This window comes from Gopherus flavomarginatus, chromosome 5 (assembly GCF_025201925.1).
Source record: "Gopherus flavomarginatus isolate rGopFla2 chromosome 5, rGopFla2.mat.asm, whole genome shotgun sequence".
NCBI classification, from domain to species: domain Eukaryota; kingdom Metazoa; phylum Chordata; order Testudines; family Testudinidae; genus Gopherus; species Gopherus flavomarginatus.
Genome location: NC_066621.1, coordinates 40,977,615 through 41,001,688, shown reverse-complemented (window position 1 = coordinate 41,001,688; position 24,074 = coordinate 40,977,615). Strand labels below are relative to the sequence as shown.

The following is a 24,074-nucleotide window of genomic DNA, read 5'->3' as shown; positions in this document are numbered from 1 at the left end:
CACCCCATCCTGTCTCATGACCTACCATCTCTCCAATCTCTCTCCTTCCCTCACCATTTTCCTCAAACTGTCCCTCTCCTCTGTTTTTTTTCCCATTTCTATTTTACTGTACCCTGTAAAAAACCCTACCCACCTCTCCAAATATTGCTTACTCTGCCTTCCTCTCCCAGCTCATTGAACACGCTATCTTCAACTGCTGTTTGGAATGTCTATCTCCAATTCCATCCTAGACCATCTCCAATCTGGCATTTTCTCCACAGAAATTTCCTTTACCAAAGTCTCTAATAACCTCTGTCTAGTTAGATCTCAGGGTTTGTAGTCAATCCTTCCCCTTTACAACATGACAATGCTGACCATTCTTGAAATTTTTTACTCTCTCAGCTTTCATGACTCTGTCCCCTCCTGTTTTTCTCTTCTAGTCAGTGTTATATTTGATGGATCATTCTCATTCCCCTCCAACATTCATTGGGGTTCCACAAGGCTCCATGCTTTCCCTCCTCTGTATGTCCACTTACATCCTATCACTGTGCAATTTCATTCAAAACCATGACTTTGACTATCATCTTTATGCTGATAACTCAGATTTTATATCCCTTCTCTAGACCTCTCTCCATTCAGACTAAAATCTTGGCCTGTTTTTCTGACATCTCCTCATCTAGGTCCAGCCATAACCTTAAGCTCAACATGACCAAAACTAAGCTCTTGATCTTTCCTTCTCCCCCAGTCTCTCCCTTCTCTCAGTCACTGTGGAAAGCACCATCATCCTTCCAGTATCACATGCTCATAATGTGGGTATTATTTTTTACTCAGTCATCTCTCTAGATCCACATATCCAGGCCACGTCTAAATCTTGCCACTTCTTCCTGAAAAACATTCTAAGATCTGGTCTTTTCTTTTGGGCTACAGAGCTACAAATCTAATCCAGCCCTTGTCTTCTTACACATTGGCCTCCACAATTGCCTCCTCTTTGGCTTCAACAAATGCAGTCTTGCCATCTTAAGTCCACACAAAATGTTGCTGCTAAGATAACCTTCTTGCCTTGTTCTTACTATGTCAGTCCCCACTTTGCATTTCTCCATGATTTAGCTATGTTTCTGCCACTGCTGAGTGCCTTCCACGAGTCTCCTTCAAAACAAACTCTGTAATGTGCCCCATTCTTTAAGGGACCCTGTTCTTCAAAGGACAGCTCTCATTAATACAAACAATTAAAATACATCTATAAGCAAATAGAAACATCCAAATCCACCTTGCAATATAATTGTTTTCAATCTAAAACCATTTAAACTATTAATCAAGAGTCCTCATGCTGGCTTACTTATATTTTCTCACACATGGGTTATTAGCTTGATTTGAATCGACAATCTTCAGCACAGACTTCTACCACTTCAGCTGTAGGCATCACTCTTGGGTGAGATCTGTGCTGTTAACTTCTGTGTGGAATAGCCATAGCTGGCTATGCAGCTATGTATGAAGTAACTCTGGAATGTTGGGTATCATGATTCTTAGGCTGGGTTCTGTTCCTGACTCTGGGATCAAGTTATAGGCTACTGGTCAGAGTCAGCATAGGTAAGTGTAAAGATCCTGACGTCTGGGTTGTCTGCATGGTTGGTAGAGCTGGAAACTTGAGTTTCAACCACTTGACTTAAAGGACCACTCCTTTTAGCATGGAGGCATATCAGATTCATCAACCTCAATGTGATCTAGCCACAGGAGAGGAGCAAAGAACCATGCTATATTAGAAGGGTTACTCAAGGAAATATGTTGGCCCCTTTAACCTCACAGGCAATGTGACACAATGACAAAAGAACCATCAAAGTCCTAGTCCCAGGGAGAAAGAAGACCCAGAAGAAAAGTCTGTGCCTGCTGCATTTCAACTGATGCATGGAAGGGGGTCGATAAGTCAGACAAATGGTACAGTCATATAATGCAACCACCCTAGCCTGGTACAGGAGAATTGGGATGTTCTATTAGAGACCTGAATTCTATCCATAGCTCAGTGACCTTAGTTATCTTAACTGTCAAATGGGTGAATAACAGTTACATCTCCCCTAAGCCAAAGAGGTCTGAGGACTTACTTAACAAAGGCTGTGACATGCACAGAAATATTAATAGCAGCAAATAGAAGAGTTAGAATTAGAAGGCTCGGCTTTTTCACTGGCAGTTCAACATACTTCACTCACCATGAGGAAATGTGTTACGGACCTGCAGATATGTGAATGTCATGCACGATGTGAGACACTTGGCAGGGCTAATTAAGATTGTTTTGGAGTCCTGCTGAGCTGTTAGTACTGGAGCTGTGACAGGACAACACTTACGAAATGAAGAATTCATTTTGTTTATAGCTGATATTGACTGACAGGGAACAAACTTCTGAAATATTGTTCAAATTGTATGTAACACTGAACAACCATATTTTATTGCAGGTGGATAAGAGTTGTCCAGTGAAAACACTTTAAACCAATAAAGAGGAAATGAACCATGATAGTGGGGTACTGTTGACCCTGCATAAAGTTATGGTGGAGTTTTCAGTTTAACAGAGCTGTTTAAATATTCATTTTAAAGAAAAAAGATCTTAAAAGTGGCAATAAAATAGCAATTACAACTGACAGAGTACTTGAATTCATCAGACTCAACTAGTCTACTGCTCAAACTAACTGCAATGGTCCAAGAACAACACTCTAAGATGACAAGCAAGTACAGGGCAACATAGTGTCATTTAGCCCACACAGTGTCTAAGCACTGAGCCATCCAAGGATGGTGCTCTAAAGACAATGAAAAAATGATGTGCACTGTCAAGCTGATACTCAGCATGTGGCGTTACTCTGCTGCTGGTGTGAATGAAAGGCAGGGAATTGAGTTTGTTCTGTTTTGCAAGAGAAGCATTATTTTCCTGACATTCCCTGAGATTAGGTAGAACCTTCTGTCCTTTAAGGTTAGTAAACTTAGTGACATTCAAAATAAGAAGAAAGCTTGAATTTGGATTTTAAAAATCTGAAAAATTCAATTATTTTTTTCTACCTTTATTGAGGAGGAGAATATAATTGTACATTGGGGGCACGGAAATATGGGTCTATTTCCTTAAGATTTCCTTGCCCCTTGATGAAGGGCTTTTCAAAGATCATTTGAAGTCTCAGTGAATAGCACTCTACCTTCCTTGTACAATTGTTGACACAAAGCATGCTTCCCTCCCCAGCTCTTTGGTCTCACCTCACTCCTGTTCATAACCCATTTAGATAACACTATAGCAAACATTTCAGTCACTGAGTGGACCGAGCACCAAACAATCATGCTAAGAAAAAGGAAAAACACCTTTTTTGGTAATGTGAACCTGAGGATATCTCCATAACTATCATTAGCCTGCTGAAATAGAATTATTTTGTGGTGGGTCATTCAACCATTTATTAGTTATCAAAACAGAGGGATAATCACATTTCATCAATTAAAGAAGGTGCATATATTAGAGCTCAAATAATACTTACTGATCTAATTCTTCATGTCTTTGTGGTACTTCTTTCTTACGGTCTTCAAATCTGAATGTGCAGGCATACATCTCAAGAGACACCAGTCTATGGCAATTGTTTACACAAAATGAAAGAACTATTTGATCCATTGGAGTAAGATTATTTCAACATATCACTATTTTAGTGAAAGGCTCCAATGCATTTTTCATAAAATTTTCATCTTGGATCTCATACAAACAGCGAAACTCCTCAAGCTGACAAATGATTTTATCATACACAGATGGCACAGATAGCACTGTTTGTTTATATGTTTGAATCCACTTAATTAAATCTAACTTAATTTTAGGTGAAATTTTACACCCAAATTTTTCCTCCATGTTCTTGATACTTTTTTCATTTAAGAGTCCATACAGGAATCGCACTGTTAACATTAAGTAATTTCTAGAGTTTCCATAGTTTTCTAATAATGTTTTCACATCTTTCTTGGGAGTCCCTGAATCTTCCATTGTTTCATCTTCCTCCAGCACATAAAACAAGGCTGCAAAAAACTCCTGAAAGCTTAAGTGAATGAAGCTGTAGAGACATTCAGTGTCAATATCCTTTTGAAAAATGTTTTCGTTCAAAAAGAGAGGGAGAGCATCTGCCTGATCTAAGCCCAACATTTTGATTTCTTCTTCCTCAAACAGTATCTTTTGCTTCCAGATTCCATCAGCAGCCAAAGAGCAAAATCTCCTCAAACTAGCTTTCTTACATGGCTTTGAATTGCTTCCAGGAGGGTTAACTAAACTGGAAAGATAGAGCACATACATTCCAGTGGTTGTTTTGGAAGCTTGTGCAAGATCCTCACCTTTTTCAAGCTGTTGTTTCAGAACCGTGCAGATGATCCAACACATGATGGGGACAAAGCACATGGTGAAGAGAATTTCATTCTCTCTCACAAATCTATAAGCTTGTCTTGCTTGTTTCTCATTTCCAAAGAACTTATGGAAATACTCTTTCCTGTCAGCTTCAGAAAACCCCAGGATCTCTGCGTAACGTTCACATCTCCCCAGTTTCTCCAGAGCAGCTGGTCTTGTAGTGATCAGCAAGTAGGATTCAGGAAGAACTGTTTTCCTAAATAAACTGTTCAGTATAATTTCCACTGGCTTTTTCTCCCAGGGCTCAGAGCACAGGTTATCTTCTGACTGATCAAAGGAAAATCTCAGTTCATCAAATCCATCAATTATGAACAGGAGTTTATCTGATTGTCCCAGAATGTGATTAATTGATGTCTTATTATTAGGATAATGTTTTAAAATCATGTCAGCCACACTTACTTCCTTAGTAAGAAGGTTCATCTCCCTACAATTTATGTAGAAGACATAATCAAACATTTCCTTATAAAGTTCCCCAGCTGCCCAGTCCAACATGATCTTTTTTGAAGTAATTGTTTTTCCAATCCCTGCAGCTCCCACCAGTACAACAATCTGTGGTGTTTGTCCATCTTTGTCAGGTTTAAATAAAGTACCCATGGTAATCACAGAACTAGCTCGCTCAGTCATGGCTTCTGTATGTTTCCAACCCGTGGCTATTATTTCATGTTCTCGGTTTTTTTCATAACCATGACTATCAACAATAATCAGCTTTGTGTATCTGCTGTTTAGCTTCACATTCTCACCAAGACGAGCGTTCCTGTCTTTTATTACTTGATACTTTTTTTGTACATATTCTCTGTACTTCACCCTGAAATCTAAGTCAAGGACATAAAGTGTTAGAAATATTGAAGCACCAGAAGTTCAGAATAAAGAGATAGTTACACTGTTACAGTAAATCTATAAATTTATAAAATGATAATACCTTAAATTTATGTTATACCTTTTGTTGAAAAGGATCCCCAAATGTTTAATTAGATCTGATCCTGCAGCCCTTACTTAAATTATTCATGTGAGTAAAAACTGTGGTAATCACTTCACCCACCATGGAAATGCAGCCATCTCTAGAGTGAAACTTGTTAACTATTTAACACTGCACATAACACCACATAACAAAAGAGGACATGAAATGGGGAAGAATGCCCCATGCAAAATTTAATGTTCTCTCCCCCTTGCATGATAATTGAAATAATCAGTTTTGTGTATCTTTAGAATCATATTCTGGCCAGTAAGGTTGTCCATGTATTTCTGACTCTACTATTTCTAATATCTTAATACTTCCCCCTGTAATCTAAATCAGTGTCATGAGGCATTAGAAATATTTAACTGGACATTCAGAAAAAGGATAGACTTCTCATTAATCTGTTCCAATAAAGTTATCTTAACAATAAGAATGGTAACTTAAATTTATACTGCACCTCTCCTCATAGAGGATCCTGTAATCACTTAACTATAGGCCTGATCCTTCCACTCTTACTCAAATAAATCATCCCACTGAAATTATTCATATGCGTAAAGACTGTGGGTATCACTTTATCCCCCACTGAAATTCAGCTTTGCACTGGGTGAAGCCTGACAACTATTAAACGGTGCACAGCAACAGAATACAACTTAGGAGGAGAATATCAGATCCAACTGAAACAGTGCCGGGTATTTAGGTGGAAAGAATGTAACTTCACAAACTAGAATATGGCCAGGACCCACAGCTTTGAAAAACTGTCACAGAATGTTTGTGGACCACAACTGGGTACCCTCACTTGTCTTCCTCACTTAAAAGAGGGTGCATTGGCTCAGTACCAATTGTTGTAACAAACATCCCCAGAGGAATGTTGTGCACAAGTCTGTAGTGGAAGTTGCCCAAGGTAACAAAAGTCCCATTCAGCCCATTATATACAAATGTCCGTAAAAGTCAGCAAGAGTTGAAAATCACCAAAATGTATTTTCATCCATTAATTTTAATGGAAAGACTGTTTGTCTGGGGGTCACTAAACAGAACAGAAAAATGCATGGATTGGAAGGCACGAGTTTTATTATCACAGCTGCCATCTATACCACCCCCTTGGATCCACCTGATTCTGAAGGACATTCTGATCACACCAAGAACCAGAGAGAGGGAACCAAATGACATCACCATCTCCACTGACTTTGGCTAAATCCTGAACACCACCTGGGAGCTGAGCCTGAGATTCTTGCTGCCACCCCCTTCCTCACATGTCAGTTTTCTTTTTTACTATCTGTCCTTTCTTCATGTGTCTAGTTTTCCCTTTCTGCTTTCTGTCTAATAAGAGTCTGGTTTAGCCAGCCAAAACAATTCATCTTTCACAACACTATGACATGTCTGAGGCCAGAGAAGCAGCTAAAAGCAATGCCTTAAATGGCTTAACACTGGTAAAAGTTTGCCGTGCCTCAGAGCAGCTGATCAGACCATGTGCTGGTTCTGAGATTCTCCAGCAGTGAGGTTGCCAGTGAAAGTCAGCATCAGGGACAAAAGCTGTATTTTCTCTCTTTACTATTCTTTCCTCTCTCCTTTGTGTGAGTTTGTTTTGTTTCCTCTTAAAGAAAAACAGTTTGTGATTTCAACAACAGTAGCAGTTACAACGCAAGGGCATTTCCTGGAGACTAATACCAGCTGTTGCCTATTAAACCCTAGGAAATGCTTTTCACCTCCAGGACTATTATCATAGTCACCATACAATGTTGCCATTGGGAATAGGTAGTGTTACTACTGTATTTGTGATATTCTCCTAGTGTGGGGAGTAATAAGGGAACCCTGTTCTAATGGTATCATCCAGACAGACATTTGTACAGATGTTGTTAACATAACTGTTTGTGTGTCAAAGTGATAGTTCCCAGAAAGCATCCAGTTGAGTAAGCAGGCAACCACTGTACTGGGGTAACTCCCCATGTAGATATCACATACCTTCTGCTGAAGCCTCTGACTGTTTTTGATTCAAATGCAAATCTGAAAGATAAATTATATTTAAATGACATTGTAAGATTTTAGAGTGCATTTCAATGCAAGTGTATTTATATTCTGTATAGAGGCACTTGGTGACTAAATGATGCAATTTCATCTTGTGTTTAAAAGGTAAGCACTGAAGAGAACATTGCTACCAGCAGTCATTTTATACAGTGTCATTTGTGGAGCAGAGAGTAAATTCAGAGTGTTTTTAGGGAGAGGGAATCCCCCAAGAAACACTCATGTGCCAAAGCAGATCAGATGAAACAATTAAAGGGCCCATATAGCACACAGTTGTGCCCTAGCGCAGGGGTTAGACTAGGTGACTCAGAGCCTTTCCAAACCTAGAGACCTAAGGCAGACATTGGGGCAGATAGAGGGAAATATTTTTGTTCAAATAATTATAATCAAGATGCAACCACTGGGAGTAGCGGTCCGATAATGGGGTCTTTTCTTCCTTCTCCCCACAGCTTTTCCCTGTATTTAACTATTTACATAAAACTATTATTGCCTGATCCACTAGATGTTATTTTTACAATTTTTTAGTTATATGGGCAGCTAAGAATAGGTTGCATTAAATAATTATTGTAACAGATGGAATGGCTAAGTTAAAGGAATAAAGTACCCTCTTCTCTCATTCCTCAGAAACATAAAGACTCAAATAATTAGGAAATTCTTATAGGTTTAGAGACACAATCAGTGATCGGGACCCCACTGTACTAGGTCCCATGCACAGTGCTTAATTTGTGCCAGGGTTTGCCAGGACTGAGTCCCAGCACCTCTCGGCTTTCTGCATCAGTTATGAAAGTAACAAAAAATTGCTTGAGCCCTGGCACCTCTTTCATTACCAGTAAAGCACTACCTGTGCACATTTACAACAAGAACATCCCTGCCTAACAGAGCTCACAGTCTACACCAAATAAATGCCCCCTGCATTGTGCTCTGGAGGCTGCTAAACTTACACCCTGGTGGACCTTCCCCAGAAGTGAATTGCAAAGGCCTCTAGGGAGAACTCCACTGCCAGCCCTGGAGCGTCCATCCCAGAGACCCTGAGCAGAACCAGCCCAGCTGAGCTCCACTGTCAGTATGGGTGAGAGGAACAGGAATGACTGTAACAGGGTTGAGTTTAGCTCCATCCCAGAGCACATGGAGTCTAACACTGTTCAACTAAAGAGTGGATCCCCATTGGCACTGACTCTTTCACTCTTGTGGGACATTGCAAAGTGGCCTTGAGCTTTTGGAACCACAGCTTTCTAGCTTTGCCAGCTATTTCTTGAGTGTTTGTACTGCAGTGAATTGGGGCTTTTTACGTTGGTTTATTATTATTTTTGTTTTGGGAGGGAGTTGTTTGTATGTTTGTTTTTAATGAAAAATAGCCTGGAAGATAAAGTTCCTGACTGGAATCCCAGAAATATTCCATGGGGCCCATCAGCTGTTTGGTGATAATAGACTGTGCCAGGCTCTCTGCAGTGATCAGTTTCCAGTTACACATCCTCAATTCTCTGTCCCAGCCAGGCATAGGAAACAGCACACTGCAGGGCCACCTAGAGGATTCAGGGGGTCTGGGCAAAGCAATTTTGGGGGGCTCTTCCATAAAAAAAAGTTGCAATACTATAGTAACGTATTTGGAAATGTAAAAAATAACTAGTGAAATACATTCAAAAATTAATTTGTAATAATTTGAAAATACACTAAATACATTATTTAAAAACACTAAATGATTTAATGGTTTGTATACATTTGCAATTACATAATGGGCTGTTGCTGGGTGATGGTGATGGTTGGTGCCAATGGGCTGTCGCTGCCTGGGGGTGGTGCTGCTGCTGTCCAGGGCTGGGTGGGGAGCTGGGCTCTGGGTTGGGGGGTGCCTGGCTCACAGGGGCTAGGCCCAGGGATGTGGGGAGATGGGGTCAGGGGGGTATCCGGCTCAGAGGGGCTGTGCTCAGAGCTGGGGGTCAGGGCAGGGGCAGCTCCAGGCATCAGCACACCAAGCTTGTGCCTGGGGCGGCAAGCCACGGGGGGCGCTCTGCTGGTCGCCGTGAGGGCAGCAGGCATGTTGCATTCGGCAGCATGCCTGCGGAGGGTCTGCTAGTCCCGTGGCTTCGGTGGACCTCCCGCAGGCTGCCACCAAATTCATGGGACTGGGGACCTCCCGCAGGCAAGCCGCCGAAGGCAGTCTCCCTGCCGTGCTTGGAGTGGCAAAATACCTAGAGCCGCCCCGGGTTAAGGCTGAGTGGGAGGATGGGGTACGGGGGTGTCCGGCTCAGAGGGGTTGGGCTCAGAGCTGGGGGTCAGAGTTGTGGGGGTTGTGGTCGGGGGGTGCCCAACCTCCGGCTCTTTACCATGCTGCTTACCCCCTCTCCTGGAGCCTCAGCACGCTGAGTCCAGAAGTGGCCCCAGACAGTGCTGCAGCAGCGCGGTGTCTCCAGCAGGGCCTGAGCTCCCACTATTTGGTCGCAGCTTGACGTCCCGCTCCCTTACCACGTGGCTCCAAGCGGGAGGAGCTCAGGCCCTGCTGGAGCTATGGTGCTGCAGCGCTGGCCAGAGCCGCTCCCCGACATGGCATGCTGAGACACCTGGGGATGGGGGAAGATAGAGGCGGAGGAGCCTCCGACACACTCAAGCGGGCCCCTCAGGGGCCCAGGGTCTGGGGAAAATTGCCCCACTTGCAAGTTAGAACAGCCCCCAAGGTGCCAGGGCCACCCAGAGGAGAGGGCAACAGCTACCTATGGTCCCCAAGAAACAGTCCTTCAGCTGGGGATCCACTTCAGTTACTCCTCCTCCCCACCTCTCTCTGTCTGGGACACTCCCTCTGCACCACTGTGTTGGTTATACACCCACTAGGATTGTCCCATACTGTGGATTTCCTCAAAAGGAGAGTTACAGGCTGCCTCTGCTCCCTTTGTGCCACCTAAGTGGAGAAAAGTCAGTGGAGTAAGTCAGAGAATCTGGCCCACCATGGTCATTTCTGCTTTGCATCCCCGTGGCTTCCTGCTGGGATTTGAAATTTGTCATTCCTCTTGGAGAGGACCTGTCAACTCCCAGCAGAGGAAGAAATCAGAAGGAGAAGATGGAGTTGGATAGGACATACACTACGTAAGCAGCCAACTAACATCACCAGACAGGCACTGCGGTGGAACCCCCAAGGCAAGCGGAAAAGAGGCCATCTAAGAAACACCTGGCGAAGTGACCTTCAGGCTGATAGCAAAAAAAATGAGCTATACCTGGAACCAGCTACAGCGAATGGCCCAGGATAGAGGACTCTGGAGATCTGTGGTTGGCGGCCCATACCCCGATTGGGGTGACGGGCATGAGTGAGTGAGTGAGTGATTCCTGCCATCAGCCTGTTTCTCCTTCTGCTGCTGCTATTGCTGCTGCCCTGGGGCAGATTCCCAGGTTTTACAATAATTTTAGGTTTCTTACCCTTCTCTCTTTCTTCTCTGAGTTTTGCAGCAGAATCTCGGAGGTTGATCTGAGTGAAAACGTCTATGGTTACATTTACTGCAGCGTCTCCACCATAGAATTTCATCAGGAGGTTCTTCGTATCTGTCCTGTTGGCATTCTCCAGCTGACCTCGAGGGATGGTACCTTTCCCCTCAAAGTCAAAGTATGATAGTTTGTCTTTAAATCTTTTGAAGTCTTCCTGAAGAAGGTTGTCAAGGGCACTTTGAAGCAGGTCACTGATTTTGCTTCGGTTTTCCATCACCAGTATCAGGAAAAAGAAACTAAAATACAACGTAAAGTCTTATTATTAATCGTTAATATGGAATAACAACTGTAACTCCCATGTAGAGGAAATAAGTGTAGCCTAGTCGTGAAAGTAGGTCATTGGGGCTTATGACTCCTCAGTGCTTTTCCTCACAAATGACTCACTGGACAGCTCGTTTTGTCTCTGTGCTTTAGTTTAATATCTGTAAAATGGGACAGGTGTGCTCATTTAACTCCCAGGCGTGCCATGCAGTTTGCTACTGTTTATAAAGCCAGTTGAAGTTTTAGGATGAAAAGTGCTATAATAATAGTATTTATTGTCCAAGTGCATTTCCAGATACAAGGATGGGGGTACCTAATTTAGACAAAAACCTAGTACAGTCTGGAATCTCTATTACCAATCCTGGAATAGCAAGACCTTTCTACTGGGAGCCAGTGGTAGTTTGGAAAGCCTCAGGAATATTTTAAATGTCAGTGCAGAAGGTAAAGAGCAGCAGTGGTACTTTCTGACACCGGGATCAGGCCCCATAAGTCAAGTGTATAAACTACAACTACTTCTGATTAAATTTAGCCCTACCCAAGAGAAAATGCAGAATATCATGTGCTTACCATTTAGCCAGAAACTACAAACCAGAGCTGGTGGTCTTCATTTGACTGGTTTCTCTCAGTCTTCTTGGCACTGAAACACAGACGCAAAAAAAAATCAAAAAAAAACCTAGGAAGAGGAACAGGAAACCATATGCTCAAAGTTTATTTCCTCAACAAAGCCAAACTAAAACATCTCCAGTCAAAGCTGACCTTCAGCACTTACTGAATTTTTATAAACAGCCCTCATACTACAGCATATAAGTTTTTAAGCCTTTTGTGTGTGTGTGTTTGTGTGTGCACACACAAAATCCTTTTCTGGTTTTTCATTCCTCATAGAAGTTTACCTTTTGAACACTTTCTTTTGACCTCAGCAATTTGTGCATCTATTTTCTGTGAAATGGTAGCATCCCAAACTTGTCCAAGGATTCGTTCATCACTCTTCCTCTTGTGCTTACTTTGTGTTGGGAGAAAATATTGTAGCAGTTTTACCCAAGACAATGAAGCATACATGTAAAGAAAGTGTGATAGATAGAGAATGGGGAACGCTTTCTGCATCTGCTACATATCAAATAGGGGTGATATCAGCAGGAGGAGGAGCTTAATTTCCTCACTTTGCTTTTTCTGGTGGTGTGAGCCAATATTTTGAATTTCAAAAGATTATGAGAAGAGGGCATTGACAAAATTAAAGCAAGCAGAAGTGGATCTTCATGGACCACGAATTTCTTAAGATAAGTTGAAAAAGCTTTACAAGTCACTTGTAAAGTTACTCAGAAGGAAGTTGCTACTTGATTCATGGAGGAAGGAGGCATTTCAGATACATCGCTGTAAGAGTCTTTATCTCTACTGTCTTTTTGGGGCAATCCCCTTTATTCCCACAAATATCAAATTAGCAGTGCTTTTTGGGGTGATAGCCAGCTTGAGGTGCTTTGCACCCAAACACCTGGCACCATTTGGGGCTTTGTCTTCTCATTGTGGTTTCAACTACAATAAAAAATTCTCACATTTGTTGTTTTCATTTGCAGCTCCCTAGCCCCAGCTGAGAAGGGAAAACGGGACGTTCACCATTCATTTCAGCAGAGAAATGAGAAGAATGGTGACAAGGAATCCATGGGTCCCACTCCTCTTCAAATGGAAACAGAATGGGGGGTTTCTTCCTGGTTTACAGCTGGGATCTGATCCTCAGCTGGTGTAAGTCAGCACAGCTCTGCTGACATCAATGGAATCACCCTCATTTACACCAGCTGAGGATCTGGCCAAGGGACAGTTCATGTCTTGGAAAGGACCGAGGGTCTTGGAAGAATGTAGGGAGCGGCTCATATGTGGGTTCCTAGATAAGTTGCTTCACAGGGGGCTGGATTTGCTTCCATTTGCCCTGCACATAAAGTGAATATGACAACTGCTGTCTTATTCATCTGTTGAGAACAGCAATATGGATACTATCAACACTCTCTCGAATTGGTCACCTGCTGTGTCCATCAGCCTATCTTCACAACTCAACCTACACAGCCTCTCCAGGATGCCTTAAATATAATACACCATTCCAAAAATATGTTAAGAGGACATTTACATCAAGTACTCAAAAGTTAGAAAATACCAGAATTAAGGCTGCCTGTGGAACCTGAATTCTGCCTCCTTCTGCCTGTGCACCATGATAGAGTATTTAATCGCTTCATCACATACTATGCTCCCATGGGACCCCACCTCATTCACTGAACGGGGAGCCAGGTGATATTTTTTTTTGTTCTGCTTATTCAGTGTGTGGCCTCAAACCTCAGTCAGCACAAATCATTCAACCCCTGAACTAAACACAGAATTATTCATTTCTCCCCGGGCATTTCTATGGTGCTTTCACATTCTGAGTAATGTACAAACGTTAATGAATTTATCTTCACCACTTGCCTGTGAGGTGAGAGGTTAGTATTATCCTTGTTTTACAGCTGGGGAATAAAGGCATAGAGATGAAGGCCAAAATTGTTAGAAAAGTCCATTAATTTTGAGTGCTCAATTTAAGACATCTGTGGTTTGATTTTCCATGGTACTTAACATTGTAGTGTACTTTATATGTTCAAAGCATCAATCAACATCTGATGCACTCATGGGAGTTCGGCGTTTCTGCAAATCTGGCCCCAAGTGTCTCACGTTGGGCACCCAAAAAATGAAGAACACACCCTTCTTGTCCAATTATGAACAATTTTAAGTGACTGGCCCAGCATCATACTTGCTCTCTGGCAGAGACAAGGATATAATCCACTTCTCCAGGGCAGCATTCCACTTTCTTATCCACAAAACCATCCTTTCTCTTCCTGTAATCCCCTACCTAATTCACTGCTCACTTTCCAGCTTCAGCAACAAATGAAGCAGGGGGTTTACACACAATAGTCTCCTACACTACATAACCTTGACTCATCTCCAGAGCAGGTCCATCCTGTTCACGGAATGAGGCAGGGTTCCTGTGGAAAAGATAGCATGTGGTCACATAAATAAAGACTGTATCATAATGCACATAAAAGGAAAATTAAGGTTGCACAGGTCATCTTAATTATGGCATTTTCTAACTTCTGAGTGCTTAACTTAGCAACCTTAATGTTCTTTTAATGTCGTTTTTATCACATTACATATCCCTTTGCTGTACAGCCAGGCTGTTCTAGTACTGTACGAGGAGTCCAAATGTACAGGAGTCTAAGGGAGAGAAGATAACAACGTGTGCATTTTGAAAACCTCTAAAAAACTAACTGGGATGAGAATTAGCTGAGCTTGGCAGCTGTTTGATGTCACCCGGCTCACCGTTCATTTGACCATACTCTTTACTGTCTAGAGGCATTTCTTGCTTGTGCTCTGCTAGTTACCTTTAGGAGAGCCAGTCTGGTCATGCTCAGGCATCACTGTAGATCTGTTTTGTATCCACAGGCAGGGCAAAGTACGCAGCTGTGTAGGGCACCAGGAAATTTAGGGCACCAAATTCCTGGTGCCCTGCACAGCTGTGTGCTGCTCCAGCCCCTGCTCCGGCTCTTCCCCAGGGCCCCTGCCCCAGCCCCGCCTCTTCCCGCCCCTGCCCAGTCCTGCTCCCACTCGCCATAGCTCTGCAGCAAGGCCAGGGCTACACTCACCAGTGGCAGGAGGGCAGACACTTGGCCCCAGCCACGCAGCTGGTGAGCGCTGGGGGGTGGTTTCTCCCCCAACCCCCCAAGCCAGCCCTGCCCCCCTCCCCCGCGAGGCCTGGGGCCCACTCCTCACTCCCCTCTGCTGTGGAGGCCTGGGGCCAGCCCCCCTGCTCCACTCCCTCCCGCAGAGGTCTGGGGCCCCAGAATAGCTAGGGACAGCCCTGTCCACAGGGCCTAATTTATCATTGCCAGCACCTTGTGCATTCATTTACACCAGTGCACACGGTGGATGTCAAATGCCCCACAACCAGAATAGTGGTATAAGCCCCATGTAAAGCTCCACTGGTGTGATGCAGTCTACTTTTCATTCATTCATTCCCAAACAACATTTGTTCAAACTTACAGGAAAATCTTTATGTGCAACAATGTAAGAGCATAGGACAGCAAGCAGACTGTGTCTTGTGGATGGAAACAAACATAGCTGTAGACACTCACCTCGGTTTCACTCACCTATTTGTATGTGTGCTGTTAACTCAAATAGCAAGCAGTTAAACCTCCTGAACAGAGTGACTCTTTTTCCTGAATGAAGGTGCCTCAAGCAACTCTTTAGGTGATAGACATTAATCATGTCTTAAGATATTTGGACATCATGATGCACCTGTAGTGAAACCTCAGTCAAACTTGTGTAACTACAGCCAAATGTTCTGCATATCCAGTGCCATATCCTGCCATCTTTACTCATGCTAATTTCAATGGGGCTGTCTGCAGGCAAGATATACTCAAGGTGTGTAAAGGGAGCAGAATACAGCCCTAACAAATTAAACCAAGTTTTGGTGAAAGGTTCATCCTTAGGTGTTATACAACATCCTATCCCATTTATGGACAAAGGAAAGTCTGGCAGAGCCCTGAAAAGCCACTGACAGAAAACATGAAAAATGCTTAACTAAATAAAAAATTATCATTATTCAACTAAGTTCATCAATCTACTAGCTAGAGACTTAGCGTCTAAACTAGAAATGCTACATCAGCACAGCTGCAACTCTGTAGTTGTACTGCTGTAGTGTAGACACTTACTACAGAGATAGAAAGGGTTCTTCCATCCCTATAGTAAATCCACCTTTCTGAGAGGTGGGCCTAAGTCAACAGAAGAATTCTTCCGTTTTCCTAGCAGTTTCTAAACTGGGGTTTAGGTCAACTTCATTACATCACACAGGCTATGAAATTTTTCACAATCCTAAGCAATGTAGTTAAGCTGACTTACCTTTTTAGTGTAGATCAGCCCTGATGTTTAAAAAGAGAGTCAAATTTTTCTACCTGTAACCCATTGCAGATGCAATTTTGTGAGTAACAATCATTGTAAGCACAACGGGTGTCAGGCACCGAGGCTGCAAAGGGATGGGACCCTGCACATGTGCAGATTCCTTTGAAGGACTGTGCCCTTAGATAACAGATAAATGATGGTACCTGCAAATCAGAAAGAGACTTCTAAATGCTGTGGAAAAAATCATTAAATTGGCTACCATCAGGGACGGCGCTTCCATTAGGCGACCCTAGCCAGTCGCCTAGGGCACCAGGATTCGGAGGGCAGCATTTTGTGCACTCCCCACGGGAGCTTCTGGTTCCACTCCCATCACGCCGCCGAAGAAAGACCTTCTGCTGACATGCCGCAGAAAACAGCGGCAGGCAATTGAGCAGCTCAATGACTGCCGCTGTTGCCTGCGGCATTTCGGTGGAGGGTCCTTCTTCGGCGGTGAGATGGAAGTGGAACCAGAAGCTCCCACAAGCCCTCTGAATTCTGCCTAGGGCGCCAGAAACCCTGGCGCTGCTCCTGGCAACCAGGAACCATAATAAAAATGAAAATTAGAAAAGGAAATGGTTTGGATACCAAAAATTAAGACAAACTGGACGAAATCTAAGTAAAATCACAGAGTGCTCTTCCTCAGTTACCTAACCAACTACTGACCACAGATATTGTTAGGCTGCAATGCTTAGCCACAGGGCTGGGGTATTTATTCTGGTGAGAACTAATCTTTGAAAAAAAAATCATTTAAAAAACATTACAGCAAATATGACCATCCTGTCAATTGAACAGTCAAAGAATGGAAAGATTTTATACAGCCTATTCTCCCTGTCTATAACTGAATCTATTCACTTAATAGTCAGGATGGAAGGGTTTCTAGAGGGCCTCTACAAAAGTGGAAAATTGTAATATCCTGGTTTTTAGGCTCTGAGGCCTAGATTTTCATGGTGACTAGTGATTTTGGCTGCCTAAATCAAACCACCTTAAAGGGCCCTGATTTTCAGAGGATGAGTGTTTAGTAATTTGTGGAAACTAAGCTATCATAACCTTAGTCCCAGATTTGGACCTTAGCGTCCAAAATATGGGGGTTAGCATGAAAACCTCCAAGCTTAGTTACCAGCTTGGACCTGGTACTTGCTGCCACCACCCAAAATATTAGAGTGTTTTGGGGCACTCTGGTCCCCCTGAAAAACCTTCCCTGGGGACCCCAAGACCCAAATCCCTTGAGTCTCACAACAAAGGGAAATAATCCTTTTTCCCTTCCCCCCCTCTCTGTTCCCAGTCCTGGAAACAAAAGTACTTTCCTATTCCCCCAGAGGGAATGCAAAATCAGGCTAGCAATCCAACACACAGATCTCCCCTGATTTCTTCCTCCCACCAATTCCCTGGTGAGTACAGACTCAATTTTCCTGAAGTAAAGAAAAACTCCAACAGGTCTTAAAAGAAAGCTTTATATAAAAAGAAAGAAAAATAAGTACAAATGGTCTCTCTGTATTAAGATGATACAATACAGGGTAAATTGCTTAAAAGAATATTGAATAAACAGCCTTATTCAAAAAGAATACAAATCAAAGCACTCCAGCACTTATATTCATGCAAATACCAAAGAAAAGAAACCATAGAACTTACTATCTGATCTCTTTGTCCTTACACTTAGAAACAGAAAATTAGAAAGTAGAACTACTTCTCCAAAGCTCAGAGAAAGCAGGCAGGCAGACAAAAGACTCAGACACACAATTCCCTCCACCCAAAGTTGAAAAAATCCGGTTTCCTGATTGGTCCTCTGGTCAGGTGCTTCAGGTGAAAGAGACATTAACCCTTAGCTATCTGTTTATGACACGCCCCCCAAATTGCAGACAGTGGGGAAGCTCACTGGCGGCGATTTCCTTCTAGAACTTGAAAATAAACAGATTAATACAACACATACACCTTTACCTATACTGCTAAGTATATAACTAACAGACTTGTACATTTTAAGAACACTTTTTAACTACTGAATTCTGGGAAACTCTCACGGGAGAGTGCATCAGCTACTTTGTTAGAAGCTCCTGTGATGTGTTGAATTTCAAAATCAAAATCTTGGAGAGCTAAACTCCAACGAAGAAGTTTCTTGTTGTTCCCCTTGGCAGTATGAAGCCACTTTAGTGCAGCATGGTCAGTTTGTAGTTGGAACCGCCGTCCCCAAACATATGGGCGTAGCTTTTCCAGGGCGTACACAATGGCATAGCATTCCTTTTCACTGACTGACCAGTGACTTTCCCTCTCAGACAGTTTCTTGCTGAGAAACACGACAGGATGGAAGTTGTGATCTGTTGCTTCCTGCATGAGCACTGCTCCTATACCACGCTCAGATGCATCTGTGGTTACTAGGAATGGCTTGTCAAAATCCGGGGCCCTGAGCACAGGGTCAGACATGAGCGTTGCCTTAAGTTGGGTAAAGGCCTTTTGACAGTCATCAGTCCACTTAACTGCATTTGGCTGGGTCTTTTTGGTCAGGTCGGTCAGTGGGGCAGCGATTTGGCTGTAGTGGGGTACAAATCGCCTGTAGTATCCGGCCAAGCCTAAGAAGGATTGGACCTGCTTCTTGGACCGTGGGACAGGCCACTTTTGGATAGCATCCACCTTGGCCTGTAGGGGGTTTATGGTTCCTCGACCCACCTGGTGCCCCAGGTAAGTCACTCTGTTTTGGCCTATTTGACACTTTTTGGCCTTAACAGTTAGTCCTGCCTGCCTGATGCGCTCAAAGACCTTTTCCAGGTGTAGTAGGTGTTCGGGCCAGGAGTCTGAAAAAATGGCCACATCATCGAGGTAGGCAACTGCAAATTCTCCCAGTCCAGCTAGTAGACCATCTACCAGCCTCTGGAAGGTGGCGGGTGCATTTCGAAGGCCGAAAGGAAGGACATTGAATTCATACACCCCTGCATGGGTGACGAATGCTGACCTCTCCTTGGCAGGTTCATCTAGCGGTACTTGCCAGTACCCCTTGGTTAAGTCTATTGTAGAGATGAACTGGGCACGTCCCAACTTCTCCAATAGCTCATCGGTGCGTGGCATTGGATAGTTGTCCGGACGAGTTACCGCATTTAGCTTACGGTAGTCCACGCAAAAGCGTATTTCCCCATCTGGTTTGGGTACCAGAACCACTGGAGATGCCCATGCACTGGTAGATGAGCGGATTATACCCATCTGTAGCATGTTCTGGATCTCCCGTTCTATAGCAGCTTGGGCATGAGGAGACACTCGGTAGGGTGGGGTTCTGATTGGGTGAGCATTACCTGTATCAATGGAGTGGTATGCCCGTTCAGTCCGTCCTGGGGTGGCTGAGAACAATGGGGCGAAGCTAGTGCACAGCTCCTTGATTTGTTGCCGCTGCAGACGTTCCAGGGTGGTTGAGAGGTTCACCTCTTCCACGCCACCGTCTTTTTTCCCGTCGTAGTAGACACCGTCAGGCCACTCAGCATCATCTCCCTGGACTGTAAACTGACAAACCTGTAAGTCTCTGGAATAGAAAGGCTTGAGAGAATTAACATGGTACACTTTAGGCTTTAGTGAGGAATTGGGAAATGCTATGAGGTAGTTTACAGCTCCCAGGCGCTCTTGGACCGTGAATGGCCCTTCCCATGATGCTTCCATCTTATGGGCCTGTTGCGCCTTCAAGACCATAACCTGGTCTCCTACCTTGAAGGAACGTTCTCTGGCATGTCTGTCATACCAGGCCTTTTGCTCTTCTTGAGCATCCTTTAGGTTTTCTCTAGCAAGGGCTAAAGAGTGTCGGAGGGTGCTTTGTAGGTTGCTTACAAAGTCCAGAATGTTAGTTCCTGGAGAAGGCGTAAACCCCTCCCATTGCTGCTTCACCAACTGTAATGGTCCCTTAACCTCGTGACCATACACAAGTTCAAATGGTGAAAACCCTAAACTGGGATGTGGTACAGCCCTGTAGGCAAACAGCAACTGCTGCAACACTAGGTCCCAATTATTGGAGAATTCGTTGATGAATTTTCGTATCATGGCCCCCAAAGTTCCATTGAACCTTTCCACCAGGCCATTGGTTTGATGGTGGTACGGGGTGGCAACCAAGTGATTCACCCCATGAGTTTCCCACAGTTTTTCCATGGTCCCTGCCAGGAAATTAGACCCTGAATCTGTAAGAATGTCGGAGGGCCAACCTACCCTGGCAAAGATGTCTGTTAAGGCCAGGCACACAGTGTTAGCCCGGGTGTTGCCTAGAGCTACTGCTTCCGGCCATCGGGTAGCAAAGTCCACTAAAGTCAGTACGTACTGCTTTCCTCTGGGCGTCTTTTTTGGGAAAGGGCCCAGAATATCCACAGCTACTCGCTGAAATGGGACCTCAATTATGGGGAGTGGCTGGAGAGGGGCCTTGACCTGGTCTTGAGGCTTTCCCACTCTTTGGCATACCTCACAAGACCGGACATACTTGGCAACGTCCTTGCCCATCCCCTCCCAGTGGAAGGACTTCCCCAACCGGTCCTTGGTTCTGTTCACCCCAGCATGGCCACTGGGATGATCATGGGCTAAGCTTAAGAGCTTCCCCCGGTACTTAGTTGGAACCACCAACTGTTTTTGCGGCTGCCATTCTTCCCGGTGTCCACCAGAAAGAATTTCCTTGTATAAAAGTCCTTGGTCTATAACAAACCGGGAGCGATTAGAAGAGCTGAGAGGCGGTGGGGTGCTCCGTGCCACCGCCCACGCTTTCTGAAGGCTGTCATCTGCTTCCTGCTCAGTCTGGAACTGTTCCCTTGAGGCTGGGGTCACCAGTTCTTCCTCAGACTGTGGACTTGGGCTTGGTCCCTCTGGAAGCGATGTAGGTGATGGGGTTGTTTCCGTTGCTGGTGAACCGCTCTCCGCTGGTGCACCTGAGGGTATTTCAGGCTCTGGCTGAGCCTTTTGGGTATGGCTGTCTGTTGCTTCTGCCAGTTGTGGCTCGCTGGCGCCCTCTGGCGTTGAGTTTGAAGATGTGGTTGCACTTGCTGGTGCTGGTTGCTGTTCCAGTTCCGGGCCTGGGACTGGAGATGCTGTGGCTGTTTCCGTGTTAGGCATGGGATCCGGGTCCACTACCTCTGTCTGGGTCTCTGGTAACACAGACGGGGCGTCTGTGGATGGCTCAGGAACAGGAATGGGTCTGGAAGCTTGCCTGGTTTGGCTACGTGTAACCATTCCCACTCTCTTGGCCCGCCTCACCTGGTTGGCCAGGTCTTCCCCCAGTAGCATGGGGATAGGATAATTGTCATAGACTGCAAAAGTCCACATTCCTGACCAGCCTTTGTACTGGACAGGCAGTTGAGCTGTAGGCAAGTCTACAGCTTGTGACATGAAGGGGTAAATTGTAACTTTGGCCTTTGGGTTGATGAATTTGGGGTCAACGAAGGATTGGTGGATAGCTGACACTTGTGCCCCCGTGTCTCTCCACGCAGTAACCTTCTTTCCGCCCACTCTCAAATTTTCCCTTCGCTCCAAGGGTATTTGAGAGGCATCCGGGCCTGGGGATCTTTGGGGTGATGGTGGTGTAATGAATTGCACTCGCATGGTGTTCTTTGGACAGTTGGCCTTGATATGTCCCAGTTCATTACACTTAAAGCATCTTCCATCTGATGGGTCACTGGGCCGAGGTGAGTTACTGGAGACTGGTGAGGTTGAAGGGTAGGGTATCTGTGGCTTTACTTGGGTGGTATGTGGGGTCTTTGGCTGTCCTCGGTTGTAGGGTTTATGGTCTGTGTGCCCCCTGGGTAATCGTTCCCCTTGACAGTAGCTTTCTTGCTTTCTGCCAGTTCCATCCATTTGGCTCCAATCTCCCCCACCTCAGCGATATCTTTGGGATTTCCATCTTGTATGTACCGTGTGATGTCTTCAGGAACACCATCCAAGAACTGCTCCATTTGTATGAGGAGGTTTAGTTCTTCCAAGGTTTGAATGTTGTTTCCTGTTATCCAGGCCTCATAGTTTTTTGCAATGTAGTAGGCGTGTTTGGGAAATGACACCTCGGGTTTCCACTTTTGGGTTCTGAAGCGCCGACGGGCATGATCTGGGGTTATCCCCATTCGGTATCTGGCCTTGGTTTGAAAAAGTTTATAGTCATTCATTTGCAGCTTAGGCATTTCAGCTGCCACCTCTGCTAAAGGTCCACTGAGCTGTGACCTCAATTCTACCATGTACTGGTCTTCGGGGATGTTGTACCCAAGACAGGCTCTTTCAAAATTTTCCAAGAAGGCCTCGGTGTCATCACCTGCCTTGTAGGTGGGAAATTTCCTGTGCTGTGGAGCAATAATTGGCGCCGGATTGTTAGGGTTGGCTGGCACATGCAGCCCAGCTTTTGCCAACTCCAGTTCATGTTTTCTCTGTTTTTCCTTCTCTTCATTCTCTTTTTGTTGTTTTTTCCATTTCTTTTTGTTGTTTTTCCATTTCTTTTTGGTGCTTTTCCATTTCTCGGCTGTGGGCCAACTCTTCTTCTGCTTGTTTCCTTCGGTAGGCCACCTCTTCTTCTTCTAGTTTTCTTTTGTGTGCTGCCTCTTGGGCTGCCTGTTCTCTTTGGAAGGCTGCCAGTTTCATGCTTTCTTCCTTTTCTTTCATCTCCATCTCTTTTTGTTTTATCTCCAGTTGTCGCCTGTGTTCAGCTTCTTTGAGTTGCTCTTCGGCCTCAATTTTTGCCTTAGAAGTCATGATTCCTGTTTTCTTGTGTTGGGGTGCCCTCCGGTGTTTATCTTCTGAACTGCAGGTTCTGTTGCCTCCTGAAGTCTGCCTAGCAACAGTGCTTTTTTCCTTTTCTCTCTCTAGCTAATGTTCAATGAAAGGAAACCAGAAAAACCACTTTATTTGCATGCATATAAGTGCTGGTACTTGCCTCCTAATGGGAGGGCTATTGCATGACAAAAGACCCTTAACAGTCTGGTAATGGCTTCTCGCTTAACATGCAAGCCACAAACTGCCAAGAGAGAGCAGAAAAAAAAAATTCTCTCTGGTTCCCTTTTAAAACCAACTGTTTCTCTCTGCTAAAAAGCCCTTAGCAGAGAAAAGAAAAATATAATATTCCTACTGGCTTCTGGATTCTGTCTATATCCCACCAGCTGCCACTCATATCATAACCTTAGTCCCAGATTTGGACCTTAGCGTCCAAAATATGGGGGTTAGCATGAAAACCTCCAAGCTTAGTTACCAGCTTGGACCTGGTACTTGCTGCCACCACCCAAAAGTTAGAGTGTTTTGGGGCACTCTGGTCCCCCTGAAAAACCTTCCCTGGGGACCCCAAGACCCAAATCCCTTGAGTCTCACAACAAAGGGAAATAATCCTTTTTCCCTTCCCCCCCTCTCTGTTCCCAGTCCTGGAAACAAAAGTACTTTCCTATTCCCCCAGAGGGAATGCAAAATCAGGCTAGCAATCCAACACACAGATCTCCCCTGATTTCTTCCTCCCACCAATTCCCTAGTGAGTACAGACTCAATTTTCCTGAAGTAAAGAAAAACTCCAACAGGTCTTAAAAGAAAGCTTTATATAAAAAGAAAGAAAAATAAGTACAAATGGTCTCTCTGTATTAAGATGATACAATACAGGGTAAATTGCTTAAAAGAATATTGAATAAACAGCCTTATTCAAAAAGAATACAAATCAAAGCACTCCAGCACTTATATTCATGCAAATACCAAAGAAAAGAAACCATAGAACTTACTATCTGATCTCTTTGTCCTTACACTTAGAAACAGAAAATTAGAAAGTAGAACTACTTCTCCAAAGCTCAGAGAAAGCAGGCAGGCAGACAAAAGACTCAGACACACAATTCCCTCCACCCAAAGTTGAAAAAATCCGGTTTCCTGATTGGTCCTCTGGTCAGGTGCTTCAGGTGAAAGAGACATTAACCCTTAGCTATCTGTTTATGACATAAGCTCTTCTCAATGTCTCAAGTTGGGCACCCAAAATTGCTAGGCACTTTTGAAAAATCTTAGCCTAAATGTTTAATTTTCAGTTTCTATATAAAAATCATGAGCATTGATATGGCAGGAAAATGTGGCTATAATTTAAAATAGGAAAAACTTTAG

At 44.1% G+C, this 24,074-nt stretch overlaps 1 pseudogene; it reads right to left on the bottom strand.

Annotated features, from left to right (window-relative positions):
* Positions 1-15,248, bottom strand: part of LOC127051007 (NACHT, LRR and PYD domains-containing protein 3-like) — a 58,200-nt pseudogene extending 42,952 nt beyond the window's left edge.
* Between the last annotated feature and the right edge of the window lie 8,826 nt (positions 15,249-24,074).